Genomic DNA, 16934 nt, shown 5'->3' on the forward strand with positions numbered 1-16934 from the left:
ATTGCGCTTTTCCCGTTTCTCCAAATTTTGAGCAGAACAGCAAGAAAAATTGAGAATGAAGTTCAGGGTGTCATTAACAAGAAAATGTAATCAACGATTAGATTGATTATAAATAAACACCACATAAAACACTAATCATATTCTTCTTAACACAAAACAACCACAGTTAACAAGAATCAACGCTCAAAAATAAAATTTGTAACAATTTTGAATCTTACATGCGAATCGCATACACATACTGTTGTCACCATGAATTGAATCGGCGCGTGATCGTTACCGCTCTGATACCATGTTGAGATGTAGAGAGAAAGAGAGAGAGACGAGACAAGAGACACACCATATACGCTCCCAAAGACTGATTCATATTGAGGACAAGATACAAATATATAGGTGAGACCAAGTTCAGTAGAGTGAGCCATATATAGCTCCAACATCTTTCACTCTAAAAATTCTATACATAAATCATTGAACTCACAACAAAACCATTACAATAACTATTCATAATCACATAACGAAACATTTGCAAATTAAGCATATAATACACCAAGTGAAAGAATGGAGAGTTTTATTAATTCTCATCTTGTATAAGATCTCTACAAGCACTAGATCCATATTTAGACCCATAGTATTCAAATCAATAAACAAGTTTAGAGATTCTTCCTCCTCTCCATCACCTCCTGTAGAATCATCATCGCTTTCTCCCTCTTCTTCCTCCTCCTCAAGATGACTATTTGCAAGGCTTGGCTGACCTTCTTCAACTTCTACTACATCTTCCTCTGCTTCTTGTGGTGATGGTAATGATGGGATCAATTACTGGCTCAATGTCCGTCTCTGCAAAGATAGATCTACCCTGCGGCGTGATTGGAATGACATACCAAAGTCTTCTTTGATATATACTTGCCACATAAAAAAACTTAAACGTACGTCACACACAAAGAATAAGATGATATACATATATCAAATTTTTAATTTAAGTTAATTGCACATAGCCTAAATTACTTGCTCGCAACTACTAGGATACACCAAGTTGTCATTTTTTCCCCGATGGAATTGGGTGGAATTCACCATAATGAGCCCATTTTCATGTCTTTTGACCTCACCCGCAAACCATCGGCACTCAAAGAGGAATTTGTGAAAAGATCTGAAATCCACTTTGATTATTCTCTCTATAGTACCACAATATCTGACCTCATCTGTTGTTCCGGTGCGCCTCATGGGTTAGTTTCTGCAAAATCGTTTCAATCAAGAGAAAAATCAAAAACAAAAAGCAAAGTTGCTTTTCAGGCATGTACGCAGTCCGCAAATAATCTCAAAATCGATGCATAATTTGAAAAAAAATTCTTCTGAAAAGTTGTAGACCACATCAATTCCAGTGTCTTTCATGGGTAGTTTCTGCAAAATCGTTTTCAATCAGGAGCAAAATGGAAAACAAAAACGTCGTGCTATGATACCATGTTGAGAGAGAAATAGAGCATAGAAATAGAACCCCAAGTGTGTAGAGTACACACATGAGACGATGTATATATAGAGGGGACCTGGGTGCCATATATAGAGAAGCCATATATTGAGTAGCTTCACATATAAGCTTAACATATCATACACATGAAAACAGTTGCAGAGACGTTCAAGCTGTAGATGCATTTTGAAAAGATTATGAGCACATACTAAAGCACCTAAAAAACACTAAGTAAAGAATTATGATACATCCCAAGATGTCTGGGCTGATATACGTGAGGCAAATTGAGTAGAAGCGATGGATGTAGTATATGCGCACTCTTGCCTATTCTCTTCCAAACAACATCTTTCTTAAACTTCGTGAGATGTGGGTTTCCACCGAACAAAATTGAGACACAATTTCTATGTTTGATCGTTAAGAAGCTTCATCTATGCAGTTGATGATGACAAGCATCTAGGGAGGTGCCCCTTCCTCCACATCATGTTGCAGCCAAAAATTGGTAGCATTGACAGCTCTCGATGAATTTCTAAAGCCTTGGCAGCATCTCTACTACTTATTTGATTGTTACTTAGACCTGCTCCTTTGAGGGCATGTCATGACACTAACCCATTTAAAAAACAACTCGTTATTTGAATGAGGTGTCTTCCCCTCAGATAATGTATGAAAAATGTTCGAGAAAAATATGTAATGGAATTTGCCTATTCAATTTGAGAGTAGCGGAATTTAATGAGAGTACTTTCAAGAAATGATTTTGTGAGCATAGCGGGTAGACATAATTGAAGATAGCAACATAATATAGCAATTAGTTAACTTGGCAAGGACAATACTTTTGCAAGAGAGAGAATTTAGAGAACATGACAACGGTTGAGGACCGGATTTATGTGGAGCCGGTCCCCCCCCAATAGGCATTTGTATTATGATTTCTCCCATAAGAGAGACTTGTTACAATACATTCTTCGTGTTCCTTGGGACCTAGGTGAAGCAATGAAGATGGAAAGCTTCATGCATCACCATCATAGCATAACCTAAACTTGAAGAAAGCTTTAACTATACCAAGCCTCAGTCCCAAGACCTCAAACACCTTCGAAGGTGGAGAGAGCTAGCAGGGAATGAGGGTAGGGAAGAGGAAGAAGAAACATTTCATACGAGAAAGAGCTAGTTCCTCACTTATCATAACTCTTGTGCTAGCATACATAATAGCATAGTAATGAACAAGAAATAGATGGTAAGCTCAAGCATTGAATCATGGCTCTTGGATGGATTTGCACTCCATAGCTAAGAGTGTTGGTGTAGGCTCTCAACCTCTACTTGCTTGGAGAAGGAGAGGGAGTTCTTGCACTTTGCATAGTACACAATGAGAGTGTTTGTGAGTGTGTGTGGGTGAGTATACCCCCTAAGCACCCCCCTAGCTTGCTTGGGTTGACCCCCCCTTGTAGCTCATGCTTGAAGCTCATTGGACCTCTCCAGGCCTAGCCAATCACAAGTAGGAGCCATTACAAGCAACATGGGTAGCCTTGGGACAAGTGTCCCCTTTCCCCTTTGAGAGAGAGGACTTGATAAATGCACAATCAATTAATTAAATATCCTAAATTATCATTGGACCCCTTGGGTGGCCAACCAATAGGCTTCAGTCACACCATGAGGGCAACATGGGAAGGAACTTGACAAGTGTCCTTGCTGCCTCTTCAAGCTGGGACTTCCCTTTGTGTGTGTGTGTGTGTGTGTTGTGTTCTCTCTCATCCCCCCCCCCCCCCCCCCCCCCCCCTTGTAGGCTCTCCCCCCTCCTTGTAGGGATCTTTTTGACTTTGGATAAGCAAGCCCCTTAGTCATCAAGCATGACTAAGCACTTGAAGTAGGGGGTGTTCCCACAAGCATCTCAGGCAAGCTTCTCAAGGCACTTCAAGCACCTTAATCATGCACCAAGTCAAGCACCTCAAGCATGGAGCCAGTCAAGCACCTCAAGCATCTTAATCAAGCACCTCAAGCATGACAAGCACCTCAAGAAGGACAAGCACCTCAAGCACGACACACTTGAGCACCGGAGCTTGGGCCGGCGGGTTCCCACCTCAAGCTCAGCCCTAGCTTACCTAAGGTCAAAGGACTTTTACACACATTATTGGAGGTCTTCAATGAAGCTAACCCTAAGGTCTTATGCTCCATTGGTTAGCCTTGCTCTTGATGGACCATCTCCCATTTGGCCCCTTTACTATTGACCTCGTGTTGAGATAGATCTATAAGCACATATCTATATCTTAACACTTGTTCCCATTTATTCTCCCACATTAAGTGATCAATTTAATATGAGAAAATCGTTTGGGTTGGTTAGATTAGATTTTATGACAAAATAACTCTCTCAATTGTTTCCGATGTACGTTGCAACATTGAGAACGTTTGATGAAGGAAGAGTTGATATAGAATCTTTTTTTGAAGACCCTCAGAAAGCCCATTTGTATGAGTATGCCAATACTTAGCAATTTCCCTACATACTTTCTTTGCCTCTCTCTCATCAATGTGACCATCGTCATGCGTTCGTGCCATTCTCTTCTGATTACTTCTTTGTTCCCTCTTCTTTGCAACACAATAGTTCCGCAGACCAGGAAGAAGTTTCCTTGGGGTGGTGTGTAATAGACAATGGAAGAAGATATAGGGTGCCATTGTCGACATCATGTGATTCCATGTGGAAGGAGTAACGAGGCTAATGATACAACAAACAAGACCATTGAACACATTCATATTCCTCATGGGGGGGGGGGGAGAGAGAGAAGAGAGAGAGAGAGAGAGAAGAGAGAAGAGAGAGAGAGACTAATATGATATGTTGCTAAGTTTTTTTCAGCTCATAAGGCAACTTTGTGGATATATAGCACCTAGAAATTCATTTTCATACTCTTCAAATAATTCAAGCAAAATGGTCACTTAACAGGACACAAAAGTGTCCAAGGACATAAAAGTGTCCTGTTACCATTCTAGTGTTAATGGTCTAAGTTAGTTTTCTATATGTTTAAAAATTCCAAGCCGGCCCGCCTTATTCCCTCCCTCTTTATACTTTTACTTATAACATTTGAAATTAAACAACCCACATCCCACTCTGTCTCCTCCCAAAGGAGTGTCTAAGACACTACTTTTTGGTATCACCTAAACATGCTTTCACTGAAATATAATGGTTACCACTTAATTGGACCATCTGATGGTAATAAAAATTGTTGTACCACATGTTTAGCTAGTAAAAAATGCTCCAAGCAACTCACTAACCAAATCATAAAAGGATTCTTTATAGCTTTAGATGTTGTTATTTTACTTATACCAAAGAAAGGATCCCAATATCTTTTCAAGCTATTATGGAACATGATTACTTTGATCTTTAACTTGTAGACACTTATTAAGACCATAGGAATGGCTTCCAATCCCGATGCTCTGATTACTTGAACATTCTACATGACATGAAAAATGTGGTTGATATAGTATTTTTTGAGAATGTAATGAACATCGACCTTAGCTTTAAGCAAAGATGAAATTCCCGTGACCTACAGGCACCATAGAACCAAGTTGTTAGTGAAAGCATAAAAGTCTTTGTACAAATTAAATTTGTGAGCAGTATCCAAACCTCTAATTCTCTTAGATTCCAAACACTTATATGACTATAATTATGTAAGTATCCTCCTCAACATAATAAATCCTTGGAAAAACCTATTCAACTTTATGCTCAAATCAAATTTTGAAGTGAGCATCACATGTATGGTGAGTCATTTATTCACTATCCCTAATTATTTCTATGTTTTAGACTAGATTTAACTAGTTGAGATACACTTTAAAAAGTTACCATTCAAAAGATAGATTTCTATATCACACAAATGTTGACATTGCATTCATGCACTATGAGAGATCGTGGTGTTTACCGCGGGCCATTACCACAAAACAAGAGAGAAAAATTCAAAATGAGGAGAGAGAATTCTTTTTGTTGTTCAAGCGGCATTTTACCGCGTTTATTTCTGCAATTATTGCAGCGCCCATTACCGCTAAGGCCATAGACCCCCTTCCCCCTCCCTCTTCCGCGGTTACCATTTAAATCCAATACAACTCAAAATGTTTTACACACTACAACTCCTACACTCTCCAGAATGCTTTCTCACTTCACTTAATCTCTCTTTCACTCTAAAACTTCTATACATAAATCATTGAACTCACAACAAAACCATTACAAATACTATTCATAATCACATAACGAAACATTTGCAAATTAAGCATATAATACACCAAGTGAAAGAATGGAGAGTTTTATTACTTCTCATCTTGTATAAGATCTCTACAAGCACTAGGATCCATATTTAAACCCATAGTATTCAAATCAATAAACAAGTTTAGAGATTCTTCCTCCTCTCCATCACCTCCTGTAGAATCATCATCGCTTTCTCCCTCTTCCTCCTCCTCAAGATGACTATTTGCAAGGCTTGGCTGACCTTCTTCAACTTCTACTACATCTTCCTCTGCTTCTTGTGGTGATGGTATGATGGGATCAATTACTGGCTCAATGTCCGTCTCTGCAAAGATAGATCTACCCTGCGGCGTGATTGGAATGACATACCAAAGTCTTCTTTGATATATACATGGCACATAAAAGACCTGTACGTCACACACAAAGAATAAGATGATATACATATATCAAATTTTTAATTTAAGTTAATTGCACATAGCCTAAATTACTTGCTCGCAACTACTAGGATACACCAAGTTGTCATTTTTTCCCCGATGGAATTGGGTGGAATTCACCATAATGAGCCCATTTTCATGTCTTTTGACCTCACCCGCAAACCATCGGCACTCAAAGAGGAATTTGTGAAAAGATCTGAAATCCACTTTGATTATTCTCTCTATAGTACCACAATATCTGACCTCATCTGTTGTTGTGTCAAGGTTTCCCATCACGCCACAATCATTAGTGGTCTGACACTCATCTATCTTGCGGGTGCGGAAATGTCGACCTTCGGACAAATGGAGTTGAAAATGAGACCCTACAATCACAATGCATAAGAGGTTACATCGCATTTCATTAAGTGATTTTCATACATGCATACATAACATATACTCACTCACCTTGCGCAAGCATCCTCGCGCATGCTCCCATTCTTTAGGGCTTATTTGTTCTCCTTGTGCTTGGCCATTGGTCATGGCATTATGGATCCACTCTACTTGAATCAAATTAGGATATTTTGCAAGATCTTTAGGAAAAGGAGGTGCACATCTACCTCCATGGGACCTCTTCCATGCATCTCTATCCCTTTCTCTAGCTGCGCAGGCTTCCAAGTACATATTGACCCATTTGGTCATGATAGTGGCATTGAGTAAACAGTAGTTGTTGACTATGGCATGAAACTCTCTATCCATGACCAAGAGTGAGCGTTTTCCACTGGTAATGGTTGAGTGCTTCCTAGGATCCTCTTCTTCACTCCACAGACGAGGCAATGATGGATCCACTGTGATGAGATACTGTGAGACATACACAAATGCCTCTTGCACCACGCCAAGCAATTAATCCACTCCACATATATCAATTTTTTTCTCAAATTTGATCAGAAAGATCCCTACAACCTCACATATATAAAGACAACCATGCACATGCATTTCCCCAACCCTGAGGGGCAACAATTCTCAAGGAAATGGTTGCAAGAGCATGTCAAAACATTTCTCAAGAACAAAAAATCTAGTGTGAGGAGATCTGCAAAGAAGACAATGAAGTCTCCAGAGCACAGCTATCGGCCAGGAAATGTCCATGATGTGGAGTGGGAGACAGCTATGGAAGAGAAAGAGGAGGAAAGGGCAACGGGTGCGAGGATGTATACGCGTCAAGTTGAGGCCATATCCCATCATACTCCTACACATTATGGTTCGGGAGGAAAAACGGCTTGGAAAGACAAATATGTAAGTAAAAATATTAGTTTTATTGTAAAAAATCTAATGTTTTTCATTTAATTAACTGGTTGCTATTTTTTGACAGTATAATATTACCATGAGTCGCCCGACCAGAGATGTGCAAAGATATAGAGAGAACCATACCGAGTATCAAACTTGGTGTTCGTTGTTTGAAAATCAAATGGTCTCTCGAGAGGAGTTCTAAAATGCATGAAAAAGTCTGCAACATGCAGTAAGTTTAATCTTATTTAAATTATCAAATTGTTGATTTTATATCAAATATTAAATAACAAAGTGTTAATTGTTTCTTTTTCTGGTTTTGCAGAGTCAAGGAGTTCCACGCGAAATGCCGCAATCTCTCCCATGCACATCCTCTATTTTGTATATGTGGGCCCCGCTTGCCCTATCACACATGACCATCCTCTATTTTGTACACGCGGGCTTTTTTTGCCCTTTATGTAAATTCAATGCCTATCATTTTTTGGCTCAATACCTCCTCCAATTGTAATTCCACTTATGTAAATGAAATTATCAATCTTTTTTTGGCTCAATGTATTGTCCAATTGTGATATTTTGTTGTAATTAATAATAATTTTGTAAAATATCTTAAATAAATAAAAAAATAGATGACCTTTTGGATGGTCCTGCAAAGGACAATCCAAACGGTCATCTGTTTTTTATAATAAACCCGTTTGCGGTAATGCTCGCGATAACATCCACGTGGTAAAAGTTGCGGGTATACTTGCAGTAAAGCTCGCGCTAATAGGCGCGGAAATATAGCCGCAAGCATTACCGCGTATGTTACCGCTAGACCATTACCGCAATTGTTGCTGCGGTCTTTTCCGCATACGGGAAATTTCATATTGCAAATTTGTTTGTTTTTTTGCGGTAATGTGAGCGATAATACCGTGCATATGTTATAGTGATGTATTTTTGTAAGCTAACCCCCAATTGGGGATGGTTGAAAGAGAGAAAAGGATTCATGCTTACTTGGATTTGTGTTTGTGATTTGTCCAGCTCTACCAAAATCCCAATTCCCTCAATTTTCTTTTTTTCTTGACAATAGGAGCTCATGGCAGAGGATGCATCGACAATAAGGCTGTTTGGTTCATAACATGGTTGCTTATCTTGAATGGGGGGGTAAAATTGAGGGTTGGAGAACATTCAAGCATTCAATGTTTGTTTTGAGGTCTTGAAAGCACTCTAAAATATTTGGCTACTAAAAGCACTTGAAAGCACTCATAATCATTAAAAAGAACTTAGAATCACTTATACACAAGCATTGAAATCACCCAAAATTCTTTGAAAGCACTTCAAAGTACTTGGAAGCCTTTGAGATTTATTTAAAACACCAAGAATTAGTCATGATTAGGGATCAACACATGGAGTTACTCAAAATCACTTGGCATGGTAACACACAACAATGGATTGTCAAGCTCTTGGAAGACCCTAAAGCATTTGAAATCATTATGGGACATTTGGAAGAACTTAGATACACTAATAGGAAACCATGAACAATTGGAATCATCAATCTCAGTCAAGCACTATATAGCATGGTTAAGTACTATAAGGGACTATCATGAGAGAAAGCTAGAGAGCACAGAAATAGAACCCCAAAGTGTATAGAGTACACACATAAGATGATGTAAATATAGAGGGGACCTGGGTGCCATATATAGAGAATCCATATATAGAGTAGCTTCACATATAAGCTCAACACCCCCGCTCAAATAAGGGTCCCTAACTGTGGATGAAAAAACCGTTGGGGGATCAAGGAAAAAACCCACAGCTCTATATACACCCACCGTTATATTATAAAAATCATTGAATGTACAAATGTTCATGAGGAGCTACATCACTCCTTTTACAATGAATGTTTTATGAGGAGTTGCATTACTTCTATCCTATCAAATACAATAATGAATACAAAGGTTCAATAAAGAGGTGTAAAGGCTATCGATTAGCTCGTAATCAGAAGTGTCTCCGTGAATCTGTTGTGTAGATTGTCATCAATATGGCATCACCAAACATGTCTTCATAAATCTTTTATTGTCACCAAGTTTGTCTTCATGAAATCAATTCTTTTGATCAATCCTACATAGTTTATAGACTCAAAAAACATAGTCATGAAAATTATTAGCATCGTTAGTGAAATAATTACATTCACAATGCCATAAGAGATGGTTGGCGACGCCACTTATTTGACGACATATATACGTACGACAACATATAAGTATGAACGTAACAGTACAAGATGTGTGATTAGGTGATGCAAATGACATGTGTATATACTATATAAAACGACATTTATCAACATAGTGATATCAATGAGTATCATCAAAGTATTAACAAAATATCATCGTTATATCAATAAAAATGAATAAATCATCTTGGTATCAACGAAAAGAATCATAAATAATCATTGTATCAATGAAAAAACGTCATGGTATCACCAAGAATAACCATGGTATCAACGAAACAACATCATGATATCACTGAGAATAATCATTGTACCATCGAAACAACATCATGGTATCACCGAGAATAACCATGGTATCTCCGAAACAACATCATGATATCACCAAGAATAATCATTGTATCAACAAAAAAACATCATGGTATCACCGAGAATAATCATTGTATCAACGAAACAACATCATGGTATCACCGAGAATAACCATGGTATCAACGAAACAACATCATGGTATCACCGAGAATAACCATGGTATCAACGAAACAACATCATGGTATCACCGAGAATAACCATGGAATCAACGAAATATCATCATGGAATCACCGAGAATAACCATGGTATCAAGGAAATATCATCATTGTATCAACGAAAATCACCATGACCAAAGTACTAACAAAACATCATCATGGTACCATTAAAATCACTATGGTGTCAACGAGACTTATCAATAAAACGATGTAAACTATATCTCTAGAAGAATAATTGTACGAGAATTAATGAACGAGTATATCATATAAAAAAAGATCATGTACCAACAGTAGCTCGATAGAATTTGGACGATCATCAACGGCTCGACTAAATCGGAACGATATGTAACTGGCTTCTGCAGCAAAGTTACGTCAGTAACAAATATATGATTGATGAAGAGAAAATATAATTGAGAAGTTTTCAGTTATGAGGAAAATCAAAAGCAAAGAGTAAAATTTTCTTTTCAAACATATTCGCAGCACGAGAACGATAACCCAAAATCGGTGCAAAATTTAGAGAAAGTTTCTTCTGCAAAGTTGTACATCACATCGATTCCGATGGCTCAAGCAAAAAGTTTCTGCAAAATCGTTTCAATTAGCAAAAAATCAAAAAACTAAAAACAAAAGTTGCTTTTTAGGCATGTACGCAGTCCGCAAACGATGACTCAAAATCAATGCAGAATTTGAAAAAACTTTCTTCTTCAAAGTTGTAAACCACATCGATTTCAGTGCCATAGCAAATTGTTTCTGTAAAATCGTTCTCAATTAGGAGAAAAATCAAAAACAAAAAAAAAGAAAGTTGCTTTTCAAACATGTACACAGTCCGCCAACGATAAGTCCAAATCCGTGCAAAATTTGGAAAATTTTTCTTCTGCAAAGTTTTAGACCACGGCGATTCCGGTGCGCCTCATGGGTAGTTTCTGCAAAATCGTTTCAATCAGGAGAAAAATCAAAAACAAAAAGCAAAGTTGCTTTTCAGGCATGTACGCAGTCCGCAAATGATAACTCAAAATCGATGCATAATTTGAAAAAAAATTCTTCTGAAAAGTTGTAGACCACATCAATTCCAGTGTCTTTCATGGGTAGTTTCTGCAAAATCGTTTTCAATCAGGAGCAAAATGGAAAACAAAAACGTCGTGCTATGATACCATGTTGAGAGAGAAATAGAGCATAGAAATAGAACCCCAAGTGTGTAGAGTACACACATGAGACGATGTATATATAGAGGGGACCTGGGTGCCATATATAGAGAAGCCATATATTGAGTAGCTTCACATATAAGCTCAACATATCATACACATGAAAACAGTTGCAGAGACGTTCAAGCTGTAGATGCATTTTGAAAAGATTATGAGCACATACTAAAGCACCTAAAAAACCCCCCCCCCCCCACCCCCCCCCCCCCCCCCCCCCCCCCCCCCCCCCCCCCCCCCCTTGTAGGCTCTCCCCCCTCCTTGTAGGGATCTTTTTGACTTTGGATAAGCAAGCCCCTTAGTCATCAAGCATGACTAAGCACTTGAAGTAGGGGGTGTTCCCACAAGCATCTCAGGCAAGCTTCTCAAGGCACTTCAAGCACCTTAATCATGCACCAAGTCAAGCACCTCAAGCATGGAGCCAGTCAAACACCTCAAGCATCTTAATCAAGCACCTCAAGCATGACAAGCACCTCAAGCAGGACAAGCACCTCAAGCACGACAAGCACCTTGAGCTTGGGCCGGCGGGTTCCCACCTCAAGCTCAGCCCTAGCTTACCTAAGGTCAAAGGACTTTTACACACATTATTGGAGGTCTTCAATGAAGCTAACCCTAAGGTCTTATGCTCCATTGGTTAGCCTTGCTCTTGATGGACCATCTCCCATTTGGGCCCCTTTACTATTGACCCCGTGTTGAGATAGATCTATAAGCACATATCTATATCTTAACACTTGTTCCCATTTATTCTCCCACATTAAGTGATCAATTTAATATGAGAAAATCGTTTGGGTTGGTTAGATTAGATTTTATGACAAAATAACTCTCTCAATTGTTTCCGACGTACGTTGCAACATTGAGAAGTTTGATGAAGGAAGAGTTGATATAGAATATTTTTTTGAAGACCCTCAGAAAGCCCATTTGTATGAGTATGCCAATACTTAGCAATTGCCCTACATACTTTCTTTGCCTCTCTCTCATCAATGTGACCATCGTCATGCGTTCGTGCCATTCTCTTCTGATTACTTCTTTGTTCCCTCTCTTTGCAACACAATAGTTCCGCAGACCAGGAAGAAGTTTCCTTGGGGTGTGGTGTGTAATAGACAATGGAGAAGAAGATATAGGGTGCCATTGTCGACATCATGTGATTCCATGTGGAAGGAGTAACGAGGCTAATGATACAACAAACAAGACCATTGAACACATTCATATTCCTCATGGGGGGGAGGAGAGAGAGAGAGAGAGAGAGAGAGAGAGAGAGAGTGAGGGAGAGAGAGAGAGAGAGAGAGAGAGAGAGACTAATATGATATGTTGTGAGATACGTCCGCAGTGGCCAAACAGTGTGCAAGCTAGCAGTTGTTGAATATGGTGCACCCCAAAGAATCTCTAGAGGCTATGGAGGAGAGAGAGAGAGAGGAGAGAGAGAGAGAGAGAGAGAGAGAGAGAGAGAGAGAGAGAGAGAGAGAGAGCGCGAGAGAGAAATCATTGTGAGCCCTAAACCAAAAGACAAGCACAACTAAGGAGTCCAAAAGTAGAGGCAATCGAGAAGGGGAGGGGGGGAGGGAGACAGAGCAAGAGATGGCACAGGAACAATTCTAGGGAGGAGGGACCCATTGAGTGAGTGTTGTAGAGTCCACAAGTAGTGGCAGTAGCGAGAGAATATTCAATAGCCTTTAATGGGATAAGTCAATTTTCTATATGTTTAAAAATTCCAAGTCCGCACGCCTTATTTCCTCCCCCTTTATACTTTTACTTATAGCATTTGAAACTAAACAACCCACATCCCACTCTCTCTCCTCCCAAAGGAGTGTCCAAGACACTCCTTTTTGGAACCGCCTAAGTATGCTAACACTTAATTGGACCATCTGATGGAAATAAAAAAATTTGTACCACATGTTTAGCTAGTAAAAAATGCTCCAATTAACTCGTTGACAAATTCATCAAATGCTTCAATATAGCTTTAAATGTTGTTATTTTACTTATACGAAAGAAATCATCCAAGTATCTTTTCAAGCTGTTATGGAGCATGATTTTTTTTTATCTTCAACTTGTAGACACTTATTAAGACCATCACACAAGATTTCAATTTAGATCAATGGTGATAAACAAGAAAAAAGGTATCCTATTTTGAGAAGAAGAATATATAAAATTTGTTTGGAATGGGAATGGTTTTCCAGTCTCAATGCTTCGATTACTTGAAAATTTTACATGACATGAATGATGTGGTGGATGTAGTATTTTTGAAAATGTAATGAACATCGATCTTAGCTTGAAGTGAAGATGCAATTCCCGTAACCTACAGACACCATATAACCAAGTTGTTAGTGAAAGCATTAAAATCTCTGTACAAATTAAACTTGTGAGTAGTGTTTCAACATCTAACTCTATTAGATTCTAAATCAGTTATTTGACTATGATTATGTAGGTCTCCTCCCCAACATAATAAATTCTTGGAAAAACCCATTCAAGCTTAAGCTCAAATCAAATTTTGAAGTAAGCATCACATGTATGATGAGTCATTTATTAACTTTCCCTAACTATTTCTTTGTTTTAGACTAGATATAGTTAGTTGAGATACACTTTACAAAGTTACCATCCAAAAGATAACTTTTTATATCACACAAACGTTGACATTTTATTCATGTATTTTTGTAAGTAAACCCCAATTGGGGATGGTTGAAAGAGAGAAAAGGATTCATGCTTACTTGGATTTATGTTTGTAATTTGTCCAACTCCGCGAAAATCGCAATTTCCTTCATTTTCTTTATTTGCTTGCCAATAGGAGTTCATGGCAAAGGATGCATGGGCAATAAGGTTGTTTGGCTCAAAACATGGCTGCTTATCTTTAATGGGGGAGCAAAATTTAGGGTTGGAACCACATGCATAATCTAAAATCCCTTGTAAGCTCTTGTTATCCGAGGTTACCTTGGCAATGCACCACTGGTTGCCAGAACTCAATGTGGGTGGTGGTGGAGAGGATATTGATGGAGTCACCGAATTCGATTCACCATTGCCACTACTGTACATGCAGTTGCCATGGCCTGTTTGTGCATGTGAGGTAGAGGCTAATCAAACATACATACACATATATATGCATACACACATATGATTTGAACGAGCCCATTCAAATTTATGCTCAAAGTAGATTGTTGACTAAGCATCATATGTACAATCACTCAATTATTTACTTTCCTTCACAATTTCTCTCTTTTAGACTGGAACTTGTTAGTTGAGAAATACTTGACAACATTACCATCAAAGGTTTCTAAGTAGAATTTTTATTGTTTGGCTCCTAACGATAACTTATTATATCACTAGAACATTGACATTGCATTCATGCATTGTGTAAGGTAAAACCCAATTGGGGATGGTCGAAAGAATGCTTACTTGGATTTGTGTAAGTGACTTGTCCAATTCCACCAAAATCACAATTTCCGCCATTTGCTTTGTTTGCTTGCCAGTATAAGTTCATGGCAAATGATGCATGGGCATTGAGGGTGTTCGGCTCAAAACATGGTTGTCCATTCTGGATGAGGGAGCAAAATTTGGCGTCGAAGTTGCATACATAGTCCAAAGACTCTTGTAAACTTTTGTTATCAGACATTTCCTTGGCAATGCACCATTGGTTGTCAGAAGTCGGTGTGGGTGTTAGTGGCGGGAAGTCGGTGCGGATGGTGGTGGCGGGGATATTGATGGAGGAATAGATTCACTAACATTGCTATTGTAGGTGCAACTTCCGTAACCTGTATGTGCATGTGAATTAGAAACATTGTGGTGCATGAGGTAGAGACTTATATTATATATATATACACACACACTTATATAGTTATAAAAGAAAAGATACTTCTCTATATAGGTGGACACACATATTGCACATGGTCAAGCGGAATGGCATATAATGCTTACTTGGATCTGTGATGGTAATTTGTCCGATACCCCTGAAATCACAAGTGGATCCATTGGCTTTGTTGGCTTGCCAGTATGCGTTCATTGCAAATGAGGCATGGGAAATCAAGGTGTTAGGGAGGAAACAAGGTTTCTGTGGATCTTGGATAGCGGAGCAATACGCAGCATTAGAGGAGCAAATGAAGTCCAAAGCCTGCTGCAAGCTTGTGTCATTGGAAGTAGCAGCGGGAACGCACCATTGCTTGGCTCTGGCGGGAACAGCTGCTGAGTCAGTGAGGCTCACATCGTACACCCGTGTTCCGTTGGGGTAGAGAAGACCCCAATTTTTCTCAGTAGGTGCTCCTCCCTTGTGGTTCTCGTTGAAGAGAGCGAAGATGTAAGTTGGTATGGGGGTTCCGGGTGCGAGGGGGTGCCTTGAGATGTGAGCGTCTTTTGCACGAGGGCTTCCATATAAGACGTTGCAAGCTCTGGGGTTGCACCGACGCCGCCGGCCGTGGGCCAGCCCGTTTCTGTAATGACGAGAGAGATGTTTGGAAAGCCGAGCTTGGCTATGGCCGCCCACACAGCATCAAGCTGCGCATCTAGCAGGTTTGTATACGTGAGATCTCCATCTTCAACCTGGGATCTGGTATTAGACTGGAATAGGGCGTACGGGAGCGGGATTTGTTTCGAATTGAAGGACCACGTGAGGTACGGGTAGATGTTGAGGTGGAAAGGAGAGGAGGTGTTTGAGAGGAACTCCAGGAGGGGTTTCATGATGGTGTCTGTGATATCGGCTCTGAAGCTACCGGCAGAAGGAGGATAGGAAGCGCCCAGGACGTCCGCGGCGACGGAGGTGCTCACAACGATGTTATCAGCCAGTCCGGCCTGCGTGTCCACGTGGTCAAGTCGACGGGGACGTGGTTAGATAGGGAGTTACACGTACCTAAACAGTATTAGCGGGGAGATTCGCACGTACCTGCTCAATGGCTGCCTGCATCCGGCGCATGGCGGGGACCAAGCTCAGCCACGTGGCAGTGTCGTCGTGGTTGCTCAGGATCTCGTTGCCCACGTCGACGCCAATGATTTGTGTGGCCGGGTAGTAGGGTAGGATATTGATTCCGACCCAGCGTGCAGCCGCGTCTGTGCTGTTTGCCATGCTCGTCAAGTCCTCATTCTTGACGGTGATCAGCACCGTGAGGTTGGTATTGGCCAGTGCTTTCAGCACACCGGGATCGCTGTCGAAAATCCGCACGCTGCCCACGCCCAGCTCCTCCATCAGTGCCACTGCCTGCGCAGGAGGCGGCAAGTTGTCCGCCACCCTGCCGTAGTTGATGCCCATCGTCATCGCTGATACGTCACAACCTGCAGGAGAACAACAATATACACCAGCATTTCGAGGGACTACCTTATCATAACGCAGTACATATTACAGACACATATTTTGCTTACCTACTACTCGTAACGCACAAACCGTTAACGCTAGTAACATACAACTCATCTTCATTTCTTATCGCCAACCTGCAGCTTCCAAGTTCTCCTCCTCTCCTTTTATAAAGCATGAGGAGTCTCGCCGTCCAGATATTAATCTTTTCAGTCGGGTGATAATTAATAGGGAAAATTCCCAAAATACACCTGTCAATTCCTTTTTTACAATGCTTAGCATGTAATTTGTCACAAATTATCTCGCAACAGAAGGTGACTATGTCTAAAAATAATGAAGTGATTCATCTCCAAAGCCAACTCAAATTCTAGTCTTAGCATCTTGTATTGATAGA

The 16934-nt window shown here is 39.9% G+C and overlaps 1 pseudogene; it reads right to left on the reverse strand.

The window, feature by feature from the left end:
* Window positions 1–14605: 14605 nt before the first annotated feature.
* Window positions 14606–16504, reverse strand: LOC147439115 (glucan endo-1,3-beta-glucosidase pseudogene; annotated as a pseudogene).
* Between the last annotated feature and the right edge of the window lie 430 nt (window positions 16505–16934).

The sequence above is a fragment of the Adiantum capillus-veneris genome, chromosome 16 (genome assembly GCF_014529385.1).
Source record: "Adiantum capillus-veneris isolate H3 chromosome 16, ASM1452938v2, whole genome shotgun sequence".
Lineage (NCBI taxonomy): Eukaryota > Viridiplantae > Streptophyta > Polypodiopsida > Polypodiales > Pteridaceae > Adiantum > Adiantum capillus-veneris.